Source organism: Megalopta genalis, chromosome 1 (assembly GCF_051020955.1).
Source record: "Megalopta genalis isolate 19385.01 chromosome 1, iyMegGena1_principal, whole genome shotgun sequence".
Taxonomy (NCBI): Eukaryota; Metazoa; Arthropoda; class Insecta; order Hymenoptera; family Halictidae; genus Megalopta; species Megalopta genalis.
The window spans coordinates 21,780,523-21,801,516 of record NC_135013.1 but is presented as its reverse complement, the minus strand read 5'-3'; the positions used below and the strand labels follow the sequence as shown (position 1 = coordinate 21,801,516).

Below are 20,994 nucleotides of genomic sequence, written 5' to 3'. Positions count from 1 at the left end.
ACGATGATGGACGAATATACACCGAAAATCCTTTGTGCAACTATTTCAGAGTTAATATATCCGTTCGTTTCGCAATGAGTCAAGTCGCAGTCTGCTGGTCTACGGTTGCGAATTTTTTCGGTGTGGTCGCCAGGCTCATAAAAAATCCCGAACACGAGCCGCGCGAAACGGAAATATTGTTTCACGGTGTGCGTTTTTAATCCCCGGCCGTGCCACGAGGAACTCAGAATAGTCGCCGAAATACGCAGCTGACGCTCGCAAATTAGCTCGCGGCGAACCGCGGGAAAGCAAACTTTCCGAACTCGCGGGAACGGTGCCGCGTTAAGTCCCGGCTAGTGATAGAGACGTCGTAAAGAGGAATTATACGCTCGTTATCTGTTTTCCCATCGATAACGCTACGTCGGTATTCTCCGGCGAAAATCCCGAAAACTTGCGATCCGCCTGGAAGACGAACGAACTCTCGGGATCCCCGACGCCAGAATTCAGAAACTGTGCTGACTGCTACATTGTCTGCTCGATGTTACATTTGCTTCGTTAACTTCATTCGGACCACTTTTTATTTCCTATGAAAACGCTCTTCTTGTTGAACTGTTTTTGTATTGAATCCTTGATGACCATTGCCGTATTCATTTAACTTTAACTTCGACAGTCTTATTTTATCGTGGATTTTATGGAGGTATCTATTACCGCGGTGACAAGCTTTACTACATTTTGCTGCACTATTTTTCTTGATATCTTACGAAAAAACGACATAAAAAGAACGAGCGAACTCTGAAAATGTAACCTGAGATAAGAAAAATGTTTAAAATCGAATAAATGACCTATTGTATGAATTACTGAAGACGAAAAAGTGTGATGTAGCAATTATTTTAAATACAGCTTTCTTGAGATTTAGATTAAATACATGGTAACTACCTTATGAGAGGTAAAACATGAAGATAAAATATAAAACATGAAATCATAAAACATGAAAACTCATGAAGATAATATAATGAAACGGTTTCTGACTGCATAATAAACACAAACTGTTTACTGCACAAATTTTATATCGGACACAGATTATTCATCAAAGATTTTATTTTCCTAATTGAGAAAGCAGTAGATCGATGGGCATTGCTACATCGAAGTACACTTCGCAAAATTCCATGTGCTCATCGTTTCTCTGAAATTCAGAATCTCCGTGATGCTTGCAATCCAATAACTTTCCACATTTATTTTTCACGATTCGGTAAAGCAGAGCTTTCCATTAGCTGATTCGAAACAAAAGCTTCGCCTGGGAACACGGAGATCGGTTCTGCCAAAGGATCAAACGAGCGCGGATATAATTCGTTATTTGCACGATCGTGATGTATCGACAAGCGCTCATCGATTATCCGAGAGTTATTACTCGCCGCGATGTCAAAGAAAATGGCTCTCGAGCTGGATGGTACATGTGTTCCGCGACGGCGATTAATTATCGAAGAAAACAACGACGGGCCCCGAGATAGATCGAGGGTATGAGAAAGAGAGAGAGAGAGAGAGAGAGAGAGAGAGAGAGAGAGAGAAAGAGAGATCAGGATCGCGTGCGCGTAATCCTGAAAGGAGGATCGAAAAAAGAGCACGATGCTATCTGGAGGACCTCGTTTTGTTAGGGAGCTTCCTCATCCGCCCCGCAGCCGTTCCGCCCTCATAAATCGTTTATTCATGTTTAATGCAGTCCGGTATTCCGACCGCCGACGAAACTTTTCGAAGCTCTCAGACGGAAATCGCGGATCCGACGAAGGAATCGGTGGGTGGAGACGCGGGAACTTCGAACAAGGGAATGCTTTTGCATCGGCGCGTGGCCTGAAACCGGCTGAAAAAAGGAAAGAAACGCCGGCTGAAACTGAAGAGTCGAATCCTGGGTGCTGGGAGGATGCTTGCCGTCGTTTATCGGCCCATCCTTCGGCCGAAGGGTACTTCCACGGCGAAAACATGGACGTTTTACGCACGGAACGGCGAATATTCTCGGCGCTGGCAATATCCTCGGGAACGCTTTACAAGTTACAAATTTTTCAGTTATTTTAAGCGCGCCAAATTTCACTAAACCATTTGCGAGTTCCTGGCGAGTACTAAATAGATTACTTTTAGATGCAGTTGAATACTTTTTTTTATTTTAACCCGAGAAAGATAACCTACGTCGCAGAGGCGCCTGCGAAGACTGTTGATTTTTGTTAATTTTTCATAGAGGTCTAGTGATTTAAGTTTAAAATTACTTAAAATATAAAAAAATATAATATAAATGCATTTTATTTTGACAATAATGCCAAACCTTTAAAATGACTAGATTAACTTAAATAAATATCCATTGTTAGTATAAAATTGACGCCTTAGAAAAGCATGCGCCTCTGAAGTGTATGGTTATCTTTTACGTACGTTGTCATATGGTTATCTTTCTAGGGTTAAACAACTTATGCGAACTGGAATTCTTTTACTCATTGCTCTGCACGTTTTTATGTGCTTATTGCTCGTAAATAATTTTAAAACAATAAAGTGGAATATACGTAAAGTTCAACGTGGTCTAACAGAATGAATTTCGCTTTTGTTGTTAAGTTAATGCAACGCTGAGAAATGAACGTGGCGGATGGACAAATAATCAATTTGTTAGTTCTCTTTTTTTTCAACGAAGAACTAAGAAAAGTGCTACGAGTTCAAAATACATAAGCGTACGTGATACTGTTCGTTCAAAATTAGTAAAAAATATGCTAAATTGATACGTGAAACATCATATATTGACATGTCCACAAAATATTCCTTCGAAGATCTTGTCCATTTTTGTCGTTGACACTCATTTGACCAATCCTGTTTCGTTTATAATGTTATACTTTAAACGCGTACGAAAATGAACGAAATTTTTACGCGAGAGGCACGAATAGTTTGAAAATGATAGAATCAATTGAGCCGTTTATTTTGAAAGTGGCATAAGTCAGTTTGTTTTTACGTCGTTTGAACACGTTTAAAAATATGTATGCTAACTATCGAGAAGATTTACTTGTATTTGTTATCTCAGGATACTGATATTTTTCTCAGTATAAATAATTTCGTATAAACATTAAAAAATCACCACTTTTCATTACGGTAAAGTGACTTATGCCGCTTTCAAAATAAACGGCTCAATTATATAATAATATTTACTTTATATTGATTATTGGACCGGCTATATGTGTGTGACCCTGTTGCACAATAGAAATGCTTAAGAAAACAACAATCGCAATAAGAATAACGAGAATCCGATTGACGCACTCGTTCAAAACGAGATGTTAACTCAGATTAGGCTACATCGATGATTTTGAGAGCCGATTCCCTACATTTAAGCATCAATTTTGTTTAGTTAATATTAAGTTAATATTAAGTTAATATTAAGTTAATATAAAGTTAATATTTTTGTTAAGTTAATATTAAAGTTCATAAGACCTAGTAAAAGAGTAATCACTCAATGATGTTATTTATAATCATGGAACTTGATCGCGAATATCGGATCTACGACATTGTAAACGTTGAGAGAGCAACAACGGAACACGGTGTTACCGCTCCCATTAATTTTTCCTGCGACACACGGAGAGATTAATTGCTCATAAATATGCATAAGAATGTAAGGTGGAATGCTCGCTGAGTCATGGTCAAATACATGGAAACGCGAGCACATTTGACCCATTTCCGCGGATCGATGAGGGTGTTTCTGCGAATTCTTCCATCACGGCCAGTTCCCGGTCCGGAATATTCACGGGCGGAGATAAGGCGAGCCGGTAATTACCGTACAATTTTCCGTTGCCGAGGAACGGGCAACGCGGCGCACGAAATATCCTATGCATCAGTTTCGTGATCCGGAACAAGAAGGTCGCCGAGCAAATAATAATTGGTCTGACCCCGACAGAGGAACGGATTCACGATAATCGTTCCCCGCGAAGGAGGACAAGGTGAAAGCGAGGACGATTCGAAAGAAAGAAACCTCGCGATGATAATAAAAATAATAACGTCCTAATTGCTCGGGGCTGTTTGCGACGGTTTTTCCCGGTGGTAGGAGGCATTTCCAATCTTCACGGGCGATTTGCCGCGGTCTATCGTTTCCCGATGTAAAATCGGCCGACGTCGGGGACGCGTGCGCGCGATTCAAAGAACTATCTTCCTTCCCTTAGTGCAAATACCGCGTGCACGTGAAGTCGTAGAAGCGGAAATTTGAGAAAAAGAGAGCCGCCGAATGGAGACGAAACTCCGGAGAGGGTCAGAGACGCGAGAGAGAAAGAGAAAGAGGAGGGGAAGGAGAGAAAAAGAGAGGAAGAGAATGTGCACGAGTGGCTCTAATCTGTCCTTCAGTGAGCTTAAGCCCGTCTTCGTGTATCCTGCCCGTGGAATACCGTTTAAGTGTCGTCCGTCTGGGGGTCCTTCGCTCGAGTAAATATTTAGGAATTTTTGAAGAGCTCCGAATGCCTAAGAAAACAGTTTACTGCGTAGGAAAAGAGGGATCTCCTGTCCCGGGAGTCCGAACTCGCCGAGGAGAGAGACCGGAGCAGTTTTCTACTAGAATCCTTTCCCCGACGATCAAACACGCTGCGATTCGTACACACGACCAAAGGGAGCGATATACAAAAAAAAAAAGAAAAGAAAAAAAGAAGTGAGCCGAGCGAAATGCAACGAACAAAGACGAGAACTCAAAGCAGACTTCATTTCGAAATTACCGCGGCTTTGTTCCCAAGGTAAATGCGTTACGCGGTGTTTTATTTGATCCCAGGGTCTGCGTGTGTACCCGCGCGGTCCCCCAGACTACCTCCTCCGGTGCTCGCGGTTTGAAAATGTGGCAAGGAACGTTGCAGAAAAATCACCGGCGTACTGATTTTAACGGGATTCTGCTAATTGGCGGACTTACTGTTTCGACGACTGCGTTGCGACCGGTTCCGCGAAATTGTTCGGTCTGCTCACCTGTAACGCAAGGAAAATCTGCAATTAGCGTCGAACATTTCACGTGATGCACGATAAATAACATGCAGGCGTAAGTTTTGTCGAGTTTAGACAAATGTTCATCGAGGCGAAACATTGCTAACATTTGCTTTTTTAGCGAATCTTGGATTTAAGAAATCTAATGAGTGATTTACGGTAGAAACGAGATGAAGGAATGTGATTAATATTTAAGCCGTTTGAAGCAAAAGTTGTGAAAAGTCAATTTTTTTATATGTTGATTTAATATTATTATATCATATTGGATATTTTATTTGACTTTTTTTTATTATTTTAAGTTAGAGCTTGTAAGTGGATTACGCAAGAGTCCACAAATTAACTTTTATGACTTACACCGTTCCTGCTTTCATCGGCATATTTGTTGAATTATATAATATAATATAATGTATCATATATAATATATAATATTAATTATTATTATAATTATATAAGTATAATAATAATATATAATATAATAATTATATATTATTTATAATTATATAATAAATATAATAAATTATAACTGGACTGCGAATGTTCGTGCAATTTAAAAAATTGTCTGCATCTGTTGCATGAACTAAGAAACATTAAGGAAATTTCCACTTTCTCTAATAATCATAGTAATGCTTTTACACTGTCTGCTCTCGAAAATTATAATCACTTATTTTTATAATAAACGCGAATAAAATCCACAATCTGGTCATGACATACTTCAGATCTGAGTATCCAACGTTAAAATTTACAAATGTTCGAGGTTCAAAAGGATTGACGTTTTTTAAATCCATGATCTATCAAAAAAAAAGTGGATGCACCTTCGGTGCAGCTAAGCGAATCGATAAAAAAGATAAATTGTAATGCCTAGATAGCAATCGTCGTCAGATCTCTCTTTCTTCTCGCAGTCAATGATTAATGCGAGTGATAAAATAGTTCCAAGCGGTGGTTCATGTTGCATAGTTAGTGAGTCGCAAGGTCGCGATGCACCCGACGATAATGACGATAATGCGACGCGCACAATAAGATGTCTTCTGACGCTTTAATGAGAAAAGGACGAAGGCCCTCTGGGGCTCATTACACTCTGCCACACCGTGGAGGAGGGTCAGGGAGCGGTGAGGAATGAGATGGGTCGCGTACAAGCGTTCGGTGCGTCTCAATCGTTAAGCGTACGAAGCGGCAAATAAATTCGCGCGTGACTTTATTTCGGAACCGAAACGAATTTTCGAACGCTTTCGCATTCGTGTTTGACATTCGGTGGCAATTGTCGCGCATTAAGATATATGTATACCTTTCTTATAATATTAAGAAATTTATTAATTAATATTATTTATTTCTTATAATATTTATTATAATATTATAATATTATTTATTTCTTATAATATTTATTATAATATTATAATATTATTTATTTATTATAATATTATTATATTATTTATTTATTATTAATATTATCATTTTACAACACACGGAAATAAATTTTTTACACCTCGAGCCGAACCAACGAAAGTCGAGACATTGCGATTTATGGACGCAGTTTATGTTCTCACAATAATAATTGTTATTGCATCAATGCGAAAAAGGTCAATTTATTGCTACGATTATTTTCATAAAATTACTTGGTATCCGATTCTGAACAGGAAAGTAACGACCGGACCGTGGATCTTTATGCGAAATAAAAATTACCTGCACCTGTCGTAAGAAACAAAAGTCACTTCCGAAACCGTTTTTCATTTGTAATACTTTAAGCAAGTTGAAAGTAATGCATCGGTAATTCTCAATTCTTCTGATATTCCTATTGTTTCGTATTTCCGCAACGCGTTTCTCGCATAAAATCCGCAGGCTAGTAAACGTCGTTACAAGCTTGAAATTCAAATTTGGAAACGAGCATTTTAATCGCGACGAAACAGTAAGATTGAAAGACATTAAAACGCAGGTCCGGACGTGATCATTGTATGTAACTTAACTAAAAGGGTGGGTGTAGACGGGCGGAACGTTCGTTACACGGATTGGCTAATGAACGTTTAGATTGGATCACAGGACGTATCGCGGCACAATAATAATTAAAATAGCGATGGCCTGCGCCTCGAAATAACGTTGACTATTAGTCTGGCTTTAATTTGGTAAAATTGCGATTCAAACTTTCATTAGTGGCCGGACCGACGCGAACAGCCGAAAGGAGGGTGAGGGATTCTGGGTGGAGCGCGTGGGTGGAGAGGGTTCGGCGCATCACTGAACCAGAATCATCGAACGGCCGGCGCGAGGAGTAACAGCAATAAACGCTTAATTACATACGATAAGTAATTAAAGCGATTAAAGTTTATAATGTGATACGTGCAATTAGTAACGCCGGCCGTGTAATCGGAATTTAGCGTCGATGAGTGTATCGCGTTACGTTACCGAGGACCGTGTCTATAAAATTTATAATAACGCTTATGTAACGTTAGCTTTAATCACGCTGCGGACCGCGACACCGCAAGCGTATTTTACGTCGATAGAATTTCGGGAATTTAGTTCCGCTAATCGAGCACCAGTTGCTCTAGTAATCAGACGATATATCATAGATTCGTTCGGATTAATTGTTTCGATCTCGTGCGTTTCAACGAATGAAAACTCACTCGTTTATCGTTTCCCGATACGGAAATTCTTGCTATAATCCGAGCACAGTTTCGCATTTGAAAGGAGTATGTATAGAACACTGTTTATTATATAAATCTGAGAAGATTTCGCCTAGCGATGCGATGATCGAGGAACTGTTCCATTATCCCAATGCTTACGTTTTCCTGAGTCGTTCGAGAGTAAAACTTAACCGAGCTATTAAAGTTGAGTAATCTGACTTTATAAGAATGGCAACACTGAATTCATTTAGACCAAGGGTGTCGAACTCAAAAGCTAACTTGGGCCAAATAAACAATGCTTAACTTTAGGTGGGCCGCAAAAAAAGAATCAATGTTCATAGAAACAAATATTTTTATTTTGACTAGTACATTGTAAGAAACATATATAAAATTAAATTATTGTTTACGTCCTGATACTTGACGTCTCTTCTCTGATACTGTCTTTCCTATTTCGGGAGAAATTTTATTGGCCGAGACTACTTTCAACATTTCTAATTCACATTTCTATTTTATTTTTACTTTAAGTTGGATATATTGACTGGGCCGCGAGTTTGACACCCCTGATTTAAAGCTTTTACCATTTATATTATAATGTATATTTACTTGGATTGAAATATTGATTCAATCATCTTCTATGAATGAGACTATAATTTCAAGAACGTTCAAATAAAAGCTCCGGCATAACGAAATACAATTTCGTCATGCCAGAAAGACAATTTTTAGAAGTAATATGTGGAGCGCGTTACGTTTTACATTGCTCTTACCTAGCGTGACTATATGGTAATACAGTAAATTCTCCCTCTAATTGACACTCAAATTCAAATCTGGGAAGAGGATTTTTATAGTTGCCGATTGTCAACAGTTACAAAAACGAGCTGCAAGGTACGAATAATCGTATCTCCTCTTCTAAAATTGTTCACTTTTTGTTTACAAGCTGAAGGAAAATTGGGGAAAATTTACTGTACTTCGAATTTGCACAGTATAGTTTTAAACGCCACCATAACATTTTTAATATGTAATATAATTCAGAATATACTAAAGAAAACTGTGTGTAACAAGTAATAATATATAAATCCTATAACTTGCTACATTTACTTTATTAAAGATCATTATTATATTATTTTTATTATTATTACTTATTAAAGATTATTATATAATATAATATAATATAATATAATATAATAATATAATATTATATAATATTATATTATATTATTATTATAATATATATAAATAAATATTATAATAATATATTATAAATATATATATCGTGAAAGACAGTACTTTCAGACATATTTGGAAAAAAATTTGGTTACGATACGTTAATTCTTGTCAGTTTTATAAATATATATAGGCCCACCTAAAGTTAAGCATTGTTTATTTGGCCCAAGTTATATAATATTATAATAATAAAAATAAATATTATATAACATAATATATTAATATAATATAATATTATATTAATCATTATATTTAAGTACGATTCAACGTAATTCTTTAACGCGTGATAACGTAACTACTCATTGCGAAGAAAAGAATCGCCATCGCGAAACGCGTCGATCAAAACTTAATTTCCCGGTTAACAGGTTAACGTCGCGGCTTGCGAGACGGCTGAATAGCGAGAAGACCGATCAAACGCGGGATAAGAAGAAGAAGACAATGAACAAAATCGAGGCTAAGTAGACGAATAAGGCAGTAGTTACCGCCGAATTAAGAGGAAGCTGCGCACGACGGAGGTTGTTAGCGGCGCATATTAAATTCCGCGGATGGTAACAGCGTCGTTGACATGGCCCGCATCACGTCGCCTCACGAAACCACGTTCGACGGCAGAAAAACGTAATGACAACGTCGACGTTGGTTAGATAGAGGAAAAAAGAAGGAAGGAACGACCGATTCCCGGTGCTCATTGCGATGCAGAAATTCGAACCGTTCCGAGGGAGCCCCCGGTCTCTCTCCCCGTGCGTAGAACCGGCTGCACAAGGCGAGACGTTTTTATCGCGGATTTCGAGCGACTCCAGGACGTCGTCCTGCTCGTCGTCTTCGTCTTCGTCGTCGTCTTCACCTTCGTCGCCGTAGCAGGTAGTCGGTACGTGCGTGCATCCTCAATGAGAGACGTGCGCCCGTTGAATAATGCCGAGAATTCGGGGAAGAAGAAAATAAAGGTTAGACGGTGGTAACGGCAACGCGACGAGAGAACGACCGGCCGACAGAAGCGAGTAAGAGAGGCGAATAATAAAACGCAAAAGAAAATGAACTCGGCGCGGGCACGGGGGTGGTGGGTGGGGGATGGTAAGTCACATGGTTACCAAACCAGCCGCCGTCTCAATGAACCCCCTCGAGCAACCTCGTTAAAGCGGATCCTGCGATGCTAAAACCGCCGGCGTCGTCGTCGTCGTCGTCTACTTCGTGTCGTCGCGGTCCACGTGACCGCGGATGCGTGATGCTGCGAGTCAAGGAACTCGTACACACATCAAAGTGTGTCCTCTACACCACTCGCGATTTCATAAGATTAACCTCGCGGTGTGCAGGGCCGAACACTATTTTGTTAGCAGTCTGGCTTTTCCTCGAGTCCCATTCAAAGTTGCTCTCCCATGCAGAGAATTTTCACTGTGACTGGAATCTCGCGAGTTCTGCTTTTACGAACATTCCGCGAGTACCGCGCGTTAGCGGAACGAAGATCTTTACGAAAATTCTGCATGTTTGCTGCGAGAAGTCACAGCCACTTTCTCGTTTATGCGTAAGTGCACAAAATCTGCGGTCCAGTTAGAATTTAATATTCTTATGTTATTCAATTATATTATATTAGGTTGTTCGGAAAGTTCGTGCCGATTTTTGATAGGTGGCGTAAGGACAGGTCAGAATATATCGGAACGATTGAAATCAAACGACATGCATACGTATCGTGAAAGACGGTACTTTCGGGCATATTTGGAAAAAGATTTGGTTACGATACGTTCATTTTTGTCAGTTTTATACGCCTTCGAATATGAAAGAAAACAAAGTGCGCGGCCTCGGGTGTCTTTGATAACTCGAGAAAAGTTGTCGGAGCTCGTTCGAGATGTTCTATCCCATCCATCGTATTCACCAGACCTTGCGCCCTCTGATTTCCACCTATTTCGATCGTTACAAAATTCCCTTAATGGTAGAAAGCTTCAACTCTTTGGTCAAGATAAAAAATCACGTAGAAAAGTTTTTCGCTGAGAAACCTGAGAGATTCTGACAGGACGGAATTTTTGAGTTGCTCGAAAGATGGATAAAGGTTGTAGAAAAGAATGAAACCTACATATACATATAAAATATAATAAATGTATGGTAAAATTTAAATCTCTGGCGCTTCAATTTTCCTTCAAAATCAGCATGAACTTTTCGGACAACCCAATATTTCAGATCTCGCTCTTGCCATTATTCATTTATATCTTCTCAGCAAGCTTCATACTCTCCTGGATTTTATACATTCTGATATCCTTCTTCTGATTATGGATTTTCAAAAATAATATATTTACCAGGAAGTACAGTAGAAAATTTGATGCTTCGGTGCACTTTTTAATAGAATTTTAGGAAAGCGTTCGTAGAAGTCTTTGTTAGAATAAGTTATGCCTTTAAGATTCCATTTGCCAATGCGATAAGTATAGTCAAACTATTATTGGCTTAAGGAATTCAACGAACTCGTCCGAACCATGGATCAACTATTTTAGCTCTTGTTCCTTGCGATTATTTATTCACATCTTGTTATTATGCTTCATATTCTACTCTTTGAATATTACTTCTCAATGCCCTTTTCTTAAATTGCACTTTTCAATGGAATTCTAGGGAAATGTCCCATTTGCAATGGTGATACGTATGGCCAAATTATTCGGACATTATAATTTCGGACATCCCAATATAATGGATTCCCTATCGTTGGCCTTTATGCAGTTTGATGCAGGTACTTCTTCGAGCCTGACTGAAATCTCAACAATGCGAAAGGGATCCGGTTCAATCTTAGTATACAGGGTGTCCCGAAAATGTCTCGCAATCCGGAAATGGAGGGTTCCTGAGATCATTTGAAGCAACTTTTTCCTTTGCGAAAATGTTCTCCGAGGCTTCGTTTACGAGTTATTAACGAAAAACACTGACCAATAAGAGGCGAGCTCTGCTGGCGCGCGGCGGCTCAGCCAACGAGTACACGGAGCCCAGTTCCGCTCGTTGGCTCGGCCGTCTCCCGTCAAATAATCTCGCCTCTGATTGGTCACTGTTTTTCGTTAGTAACTCGTAAACGAAGCCGCGGATTTCATTTTCGCTAAGGAAAAAGTTGCTTCAAACGGTCTCAGGAATCCCCTACTTTCGGATTGCGAGACATTTTTGGAACACCCTCTATACCTCCAAAAATCCGTAGTGCAGATATAAAATTTCACGTTGCCATAGTGCGTAACAAGTTCAACAGGATTTACCGAGTTACTTTGCAACAGAAGCAACTTTCCCCCGATCCTGGATAAAACAATTGTAGCGAAACATTTACGGAGACGGAGGGCGTGCAATTAAAATCTGACGAGCATTCGAATTTCGGCAGGAAATATCGGCGGGCGAGCACGGTGGTTGCAAGTTCCGTAAAGCCGGCTCAACAGCGCATTGCCGAACACGTGGCAGCGGAAAGCCAATAAACTGATAATTCACCGGGGAAAGTACACGGGAGCGTAAAATCTCGGCTCTTACTAAAAGTTCAATAGCCTGACAGGGAATATACGGGGCGGGATATCTCCGAAATTTTTCGAAACGGCCACCATAACGCCGCGCCGGAGAACGGTGTTAGGACAACGCCGGGTTTATAACCGGTGCCGTGCGAAGTCGTAAAAACACCAGCTGGCTCGGCCGCGAGACTTCCACGGAGTCTTCGAAAAACGGAGCTGCGCGGCGGAGCCACGGTTTCGAATGCCGGCACGAATGTTGTGGTTTCCGCCGCCGCCTCTCTCCGGGCTTACCCTTTCGCCGAGCTTTCGTTGGTTCTCCCACCGGTTATATTTACCGGGGATAATAAATTTCGAGTCAGATTTGAGGCGGCCGACGCGAAAGCCACTCGCGAATCGCGTTGCTCCTTTATCGAGGACCGGTAAACAAGTTAAACCAGATTAGAAACTGGCGCACGGTCTGCGAGACGTTCTTGTCGGCGGCCGTTTCTCTCGGCTGTTCTCCTTGTCGTACACACGCTGGCAAGAAAGGGCAGGCAAGGGCTGACGGGGGGTGGCCGACCGGAGCAGGAAGAAAAGGGACGACGCGCTCGGCTACTTAAGAAAAGAGGACACGGCGCTTCATCTTCTCGAGTGGGGCTGTGCTCGCCCGTTTCTTTCCTCTCCCCTGAATCTCCGGATTTGGACTTTCTTGTAAACAAGCTCGCGAAAGAATGCGTTATCTCTCAGAATGGACGACGATGTCGCCGCGGCTCCTGATCTCCCGGTTTTTCCCGATGTCGCGACTCGGTTCCCGGAAAACTCTCCTTCCGCGTAATTGCGGGCGAACTCCGATTCGATTCGATTCGATTCGATTCGATTCTATTATCCAACCGAGAGGGAACGCGGCCGCGTCGACGGGAGCCGCGCACTTAAATTTCCACGCGATGATGCCCGGACGATTTCGTAAATAACGTTTCCAGGTAATCGAGCGAATGAAACGCGCGTTGCGATTAGGAAGACAATTTGCAGGGCGCGCTCTAAAATTGTAAGATACCGGCGGGAACGCTCATTGCCATAACAATGAGCCAGCGGCACGCAACGATTCCCGTCACGGGGGATCAGCACGAGGAATCGTCGCGTCGGCGCGTTTCCACGTACCCGAACGATCCTCGTCCATACCGTCTAACGACCGTACAAATTGAACGGACGTAGCCGCGTACACGAACTGGCTTAGCGAACTTCCTGAGTACGCAGAAAACCCTAGTTCCTCTCTGCCCGCACCTCTCTACGCAAATCGATTTCTCTGTTGCCATCTTCTCTCGCCGGCTCCAACACCACTTTGGAAATTTCAAGCGCTACATTTTTTTATATTTAACCCTCGGGGACCTTGGCGGTTTAGACTTCCCGGGCTTCGTGGGGTTTTTATCCGATTTTTATCCGATTAAAAAACTGCAAATATCTGTGTTGGTTTTACGGTTGGAAATACAGTAAATTCTCCGTAATTTTCCTTAAGCTTGTAAACAAAAATGGGCAATTTTGGAGAGAAGATTATTCGATTTTTGCATCTCGGTTTTATAATTGTTGATAATCGGCAATTATAAAAATGAGGCTCGAATAATCGTATTTCCTGTTCCCAAATTGTTCATTTTTGTTTACAAGCTGAAGAAAAATTGGGCAGAATTTACTGTATTTCTTTTACGGAAGATAAAAGATTAATATATCCTTGAACGTGAATGTTAATTATTTTCCAAAATGTAAGTCACGTATTGATTATGGTATAGTTAATTGTAAGACATGCGGTCGCTAATGACATCACAGTTAATGCGACCACGCTGAAATGAATACACTTAAAAATAATAATAATAATAAAATATAATATAATATAATATATATTATTCACGCGATTCTATATTTTATTATGTTAATATGAAATTCTTTTGAACCTTCCGTTATATGACACTTATTCATTTTTGTTGCAAGTGTATAAAATCCGCTGTCCAATCGTATCCTATTTATAATCATTCTCCGTTTTAATTAAGAAGTATTGGCAAAACCTTGCCATGTTTATACGAAAGCGATAAAGCTTTCTGTATCCCAAGATGTTCCTATGCACACGAGAAACACCAAGAAAGTGGAAACGTTAAAATTAACCCATGTTAAAAATATATATTTTACTACTAAATAATATTACTTTTATATAATACTAAACTATATAATACTAAACTATATAATACTAAATATTATTACTTTTCTCACCGAAACACATCCTTCGAAAAACGTGAAATCCTCAAAAGCAACAACTTCAAATTCTGTGAATGGCGAAAGTTCGACGAAATACATCCACTATATCTCTTCTCCACGCAACGATGCACGTTGAAGCACAACCGAAAGCCGAAGCCACGTTGAAGCACGGCCGAAAGTCGCATCGGAAATCCTTGAGATAATAGTTGCCGATGGAAGGGCTTTCGCATTACCGTGGAGCCGAAATCGCGGAAAGACATGCTATTGCGGGATCGATGTGAAAAGCGTCGTCGGTCGATGGGAGGCACAAGTGCCGAACACCAAGAGGACCGGGCCGGGCTCGACAAAAGGCGTCTTTCCAGTTGCGGCGGTTGCACGCGCGCGCGCGCGGCGTCATTTTGCTATCCGCAAATTCGTTCGACGGTATCAAAAGCGATACGCGAATCGGCCGTTGCCAATGTAACCGGGGCTCGCAACATCGAGTCACACGTACAAGGACCGAGCGCGCGCGCGCGCGCGTGCTCGCACAAGAGCGCGGACGTACGTTCGGCGAACAATGGGCCGATCCATGAGCATATAACAGCCACCGGCATCGTGCCTTACGGCGCGCTATATGTATGCGCCGGTGAATGACGAGCATTCGAGCGAATGGGACCAATCAGGCTGATTGGCCGACCGGTATTTACATTTCTGCGGGAAAGCCGGGCTCTGCCTTCGGCAGGAGACTTGACGGGGGCAGCAGCAGCCGGCGGTAGGATGCCGGAGGAGAGTGGCTGGGACGGAGGCGAAGCGAGCTGGCCCCGAAAGACGTGGACCATACCCAGAGAACCGGACACGCTTTGACGGGATGATCGATCCGCGCCGGTTAAGCCCCCCATAACTTTCCTCGAGTCTTGGTGCCATTTTGCTCGGCAGTTTCACTACGGACCGCTGCCTCGTCGTTGCGTTCCAGATTTCGCGGTTTATGATCGGCCAAAGAAGTTGTTGGTTTTGGGTATCCGGGAAAGTTGGATATCCCGGGGAACTTTGTCCGGAGGGGGGTGGATCGCGCGGCGGAAGCCGTCTCGTCGCTTTGCGTCGCGTCGGTTTCGCCGGCGCGCAGGACTCTCGCCGTGAAAAGTTTTTCCCTGCCTCTCTGCGACTGTGCCCGCCGTAACAACGGGGATTGTCTGCCGCGGCCGTAATAGTTGAGATACTACCACAGAAGTATTCCGGACACGGCGAGGCATTACCGAAAGATTCCCCGGTTCGTTAAGACTTAGCGGATTCCTGCGCCAGCAGCCCCTCTCTAACTGCGTAAACGGAAAAGCATTCGGGGAACCGGCTCCATTACGCCGGCAATCCCGATGCTAGGTGCGCGGTTACAATCACAGCCGTACGACAAACAGATTCTGCGAGGGAGGGCGCACCCTTTGACGGGGCTCGCCTAATAACAACAATCGCCCTCGGACCTAAACCCCCCGGTGACCATCCACGCGTTTTATCTCGTGGCGGCAAGATCGCGCGAGAAACAAACGTTTACGATACCGTGGGCGCTGCAGTTAATTGCACTCTGGTGCCTGCGAACCTTTTCCGTGGCCACGGGGCTGATTACCTATCGGGTGGGCCAGAAAGTACCTGATGTTGCTGCTGGACGCGATTCATTTTTTTTCTTTTTACTTTAACTAGCGCATCCGTGTGCTGCTTTAGTTTATAAAGAACGATGCAATTCGTATAATAGAATTTATCGAGTTAGTTCTTTTTTACTATCCTGTGTCCTAGAATGATAGATACGTATGACAAAATTGACACTTATTGACATTAATAAATAAATATAAATATAATATAAATAATATAAATAATATAATATAATAATATAATATAATAATATAATATAATAATATAATATAATAATATAATATAAATATAAATATAAATAAATATTGACACTAATTTTTCCAAATTTTCAACTCTCACGCGTCCTCCATTCTTCCAACTTAACTTGTGACTCGCTATTAAATTAAACGGTGAAATAAAATGAGATATAAAATGATATGATATAATATAAATCATGATATAATATAAAATATAAAATCATTCTTTGAAAGCGATGGTAATTGCTGAGGATGGACGAGCTTAGAACGGGACTACAGTAATGTCTCTCTAATTGACGCTCAGATTGTCCACAAAAATGGACAATTTGGGACGTGCAGATACGATTATTCGAGTCTTGCAGCTCGTTTTTATACTTGTTGACAATTCGTAATTATAAAAATGAACCGCAAGGATCGAATAATCGTATCTCCTCTTCCTAAATTGTCCATTTTTGTGGAGAACCTGAGCGTCGATTAGAAAGACATTACTCTACCTTCGACCTACGCGGTTCTTCGAACATCATTCTGGAAATTTCATAGAAAAATACGTGTTAGCACTAGAATTACAATAGACCTATTTTACGTTTTAATGAAAGGGTAATCTTGTTCAAAAGTCGATTAGTGGCTTCCCAGAGTGTCCGTGACAGTGCCAGCCGGGGAGTATCCATCTCTATCGGAAGTTGAAGCGGAGTCACGATAGATGAATATCTTGTCGTAGCGACACCGTGTCGCGTAACGCTGTGTCGCCTGTCGGAAGATGCATCGGGCGCAGCTAATTAATAACCACGGGTAACAAGGAGCAGATGGAACGACGGAAAGTTGGATAGCAGAGAGCCCATGGCTATACGGTCGGCCGACCGGCTGGCTCTGCCGGCACCGACACACACACACACACACTCGCACACACACCCACGCGTTACCCATTATTGCGCACGTGTGGTCCGGATGGTCGCGTGCATGCTATTAGCAAAAAGGAGTGTCCCGAACACGGTGCCGGTCCAACGCGGTGAAACAACTGTCCCCTTCTTTCTACGGCCTTTCCTCGGGCCCGACTGTCACCCGTGGAAGGCGAGAATACACTCGAGAGCACCGGTTTCCGGTTCTAACGCTCTCACCTCTCGAAATGGCTCCGGTTTTATTTCCACCGCGTTCATTAGGCCGCTAATTAACGTTAAGCGTCGGACGTGTTGGCGTTAAAGACGCCCCGCCACGCCACCGAAGCGATCTTCTTTTTCGGAGCGTTGAGTAACATTGAATACCGGCCCGGTCGTTCCGTCAGGAACGTAGAATTTCAGGCGGGCTCCGAATTACCTTTACCAACAAGGAGGAGGTTTCAATCTGGGGCCAGCCGTTTTTGGCCAGCGGACCGGCTAATAGAACTTAATTTCGGTAAATAAATGAGTTGTTCACGATTGAGACGTTCCTTTCGTGTTACCCGATGAGGTCACGTAGACAAGAAACTAATCGAGCCGCTGCGCGGCTCGTTCTTGTTGCCGAACTATCTTACTTCGGCGGTTGCTCAAGAGAGGTTCTTAATGAGTCATGCATTCAGATTCGACCGCGTGAGAAACTTCTCATTGTCGCCTAAGAGAGTGCGTTTCTTCTGTAATTAAGCCCGGCGGTTTCTTAATTCTGTCGCCTCATACGTTTGAATACCACATTTTTTTCAGTCATTAACGGGAATTATAGTTACATCTGACTGATCGTTTCAAATTTAACCTTTTAGGTACGGCTGAATTCTGCGCGAGGCTATTTCTCTGGACGGCAGATATGTACTGTACAGAGTGTCTGTATATTCTGTTTGTATATTGTTAAGATACAGTTATATTGTTAAGATAAGTCTGTATATTGTAAATCGATGTGAAGACAAAAGAAGTGTGAAACAATGCATATGAAGACGATTATTTGATTCAAACGATGATCGAGTGAGCTACTAGAGTAAACTACTATAGTGGCGCGTCGTTCAGAGAGATGAACATCCGCGAAAGCCACTATAGTGGCGCGTCGTGCCTAAAAGGTTAAATCATGCATTACGATCTATTAGGTCCACCGAAAAGTTCTCTCCGTTTTTGAATTTGAAATGTAACACAATTTTCATACATTTAATAGTATTTATTGTAGAATATACTTTCCATCGTTACTTATGACTTCTTGCCAGCGCGATAGCAACTTGTAAATGCCATTTTTAAAAAATGATTTATCTTTAGAGGCGAAGAACTCAACTAGTGCTTGCTTGACATCAGCTTCAGTTTTGAATTTTTTTCCTGTAAAAAGTTTTGCAAAGGGAGAAACAAGTGATAATCGGAGGGTGCTAGGTCTGGGGAGTATGGTGGATGCGACAGAATTTCCCAGCCTAGCTCTGCGATTTTCCGACAAGTCGCCAAAGCAGCATGTGGTCTGGCATTATCATCGGTAGCCATGTTTTCACGATCGCGTCTCGCTTAATAATGACATGAGACATCTTTGTTTCAGTTTATTTAGGAGAGTACACGTGCGTAAATGCAATGATAAAGAGAGATAGTCATACATGTCTCAAATCAACGTGTGCATATGGATTGAAACTTGAAGCGACACTATCGGTCAGAACTTTCCGGTAGACCTAATGCATCTTAAATATTTATTTCCGTCCTTACATTGTGATATAGAAAAATCAAATGCTTCGATTTAATAGAAATGAATAACATTCATATGTTGTAAATTACATATGAAATCTTCGTTATGAGACTTACTCGTTATTCTACGCGAAAGGGTTAATACGTCGACTATAATAATAATGACATAAGACATCTTTGTTTCAGTTCATTTAGGAGAGTACACGTGCGTAAATGCAATGATAAAGAGAGATAGTCATACATGTCTCAAATCAACGTGTGCATATGGATTGAAACTTGAAGCGACACTATCGGTCAGAACTTTCCGGTAGACCTAATGCATCTTAAATATTTATTTCCGTCCTTACATTGTGATATAGAAAAATCAAATGCTTCGATTTAATAGAAATGAATAACATTCATATGTTGTAAATTACATATGAAATCTTCGTTATGAGACTTACTCGTTATTCTACGCGAAAGGGTTAATACGTCGACTATAATAATAATGACATAAGACATCTTTGTTTCAGTTCATTTAGGAGAGTACACGTGTGTAAATGCAATGATAAAGAGAGATAGTCATATATGTATCAAATCAACATGTGCATATCGAATGAAACTGGAAGTGACACTATCGGACAGAACTTTCCGGTAAACCTAATATTTTGCATTATTTACAGAATTAATACTAGAGATGGCGATTTGTTCGTTTTCATTTTGTGTCGATATCAATATTTATTATAAGGTAGAGTAAGCAGCACGTAATAAAAGGGAGTATTCAAAATGCAATATTGAGTCATTGCTCGTTAAGCTGTTTTGCGAAAAAAAACCTGAAGTGTACAGATGGTCGTAATAGCTGTCCACTCCACTCCTATTATTCCTGACTCATGCAATGTACCCAGGACCCTTTTTTCGGAACAGATCGTAGCATGCACTTTTATTCGGAACGCCACGTTTTTAGCATTTTTTTACATAAAAGTTGCAGTCGCAAATTTTTCAAACGCATCCTCCAAAGTGGAATTTGCTGAAGGTACTCGGACCGCGTTCGTTATCATATCCTTATCAAAATCATCGATCTTTTGTATGTCCGTGTTGCCTCACATAGTTTTACTTAAACTGCACTTTCATTTTGCGATCTTTTCAATGCTGAAACTTCAACAGCATCTTCTCGCTAACGTTCCTCTAAAATTGTCTAATTCGCCGATTTTCCGTTTTCAATTTTAATGCGTGCAAAATATACTAAATCAACGACATGCTTCATATGAGCCGTTTATTTTGAAAGTGGCATAAGTCACTTTGTTTTTAAGTCGATATATTGAAGGGTTTGCGTTTTAACACGTTTCAAAATATGGATGCCAACTTTTGAGAAGATTTACTTGTATTTGTTATCTCAGGATACTGATATTTTTCTCAGTATAAATATAAATATAATATAATATTATATTATATTATATTATATTATATTATATTATATTATATTATATTATATTATATTATATTATATTATATTATATTATATTATATTATATTATATTATGTTATATTATATTATATTATATATATTATATTATATATAATATAATATAATATAATAATAAAGTGACTTATGCCACTTTCAAAATAAACGGCTCACATCTTGGAAACAATGCAGAAAATGTTCTAGTGGAAATTCAAATAAGAAAAGGAAAACAGACATGTCGGGGATTAATGTACAGTTTGAAAAATCATGGTTCTGGACGTCCGGCGTTCATTGATCTTAAATCAGTCGAGATTTAAGAGCACACGCGACTGAAGTATTAACGAACGACGCGGGATGGAAATGCCGGCTGGCAGGCCGGCAACGTAAACGGATCCTTATGCCGGGAGCCCGCCACTTGAAACAGCCACCGTCTATGACTAATTATGAGAATCTAGGGTGGACCGCGTTTCGGGCTGTTAACGCGCGCGCGCCGCGTAATGTCCCCGCATCCGGTTTTAATAGCGGCGTACGGAGTGGCAGTTTCGCGGACTCGGTGAATATATTCAGGGACAGTGTTATTCCAGCTGGCCGCGTAGTCATATATCAGCAACGATTCTATGCGCGGTCGCGTGCGGAGTAATT

General features: G+C 41.1%; 1 protein-coding gene across 3 annotated transcripts in view; it reads right to left on the bottom strand.

Moving 5' to 3' along the window:
- Nucleotides 1-20,994, bottom strand: part of LOC117221507 (discoidin domain-containing receptor 2) — a 251,007-nt gene that overhangs the window by 102,714 nt on the left and 127,299 nt on the right. The window contains exon 3 of one of the 3 annotated variants that reach the window (XM_076523249.1): nt 4,883-4,935. The exons of the other annotated variants lie outside the window; for them this stretch is intronic. The gene's annotated coding sequence lies outside the window, so the exon portion shown is untranslated. The remainder of the gene's footprint in view (nt 1-4,882; nt 4,936-20,994) is intronic. 3 annotated transcript variants of the gene reach the window in all.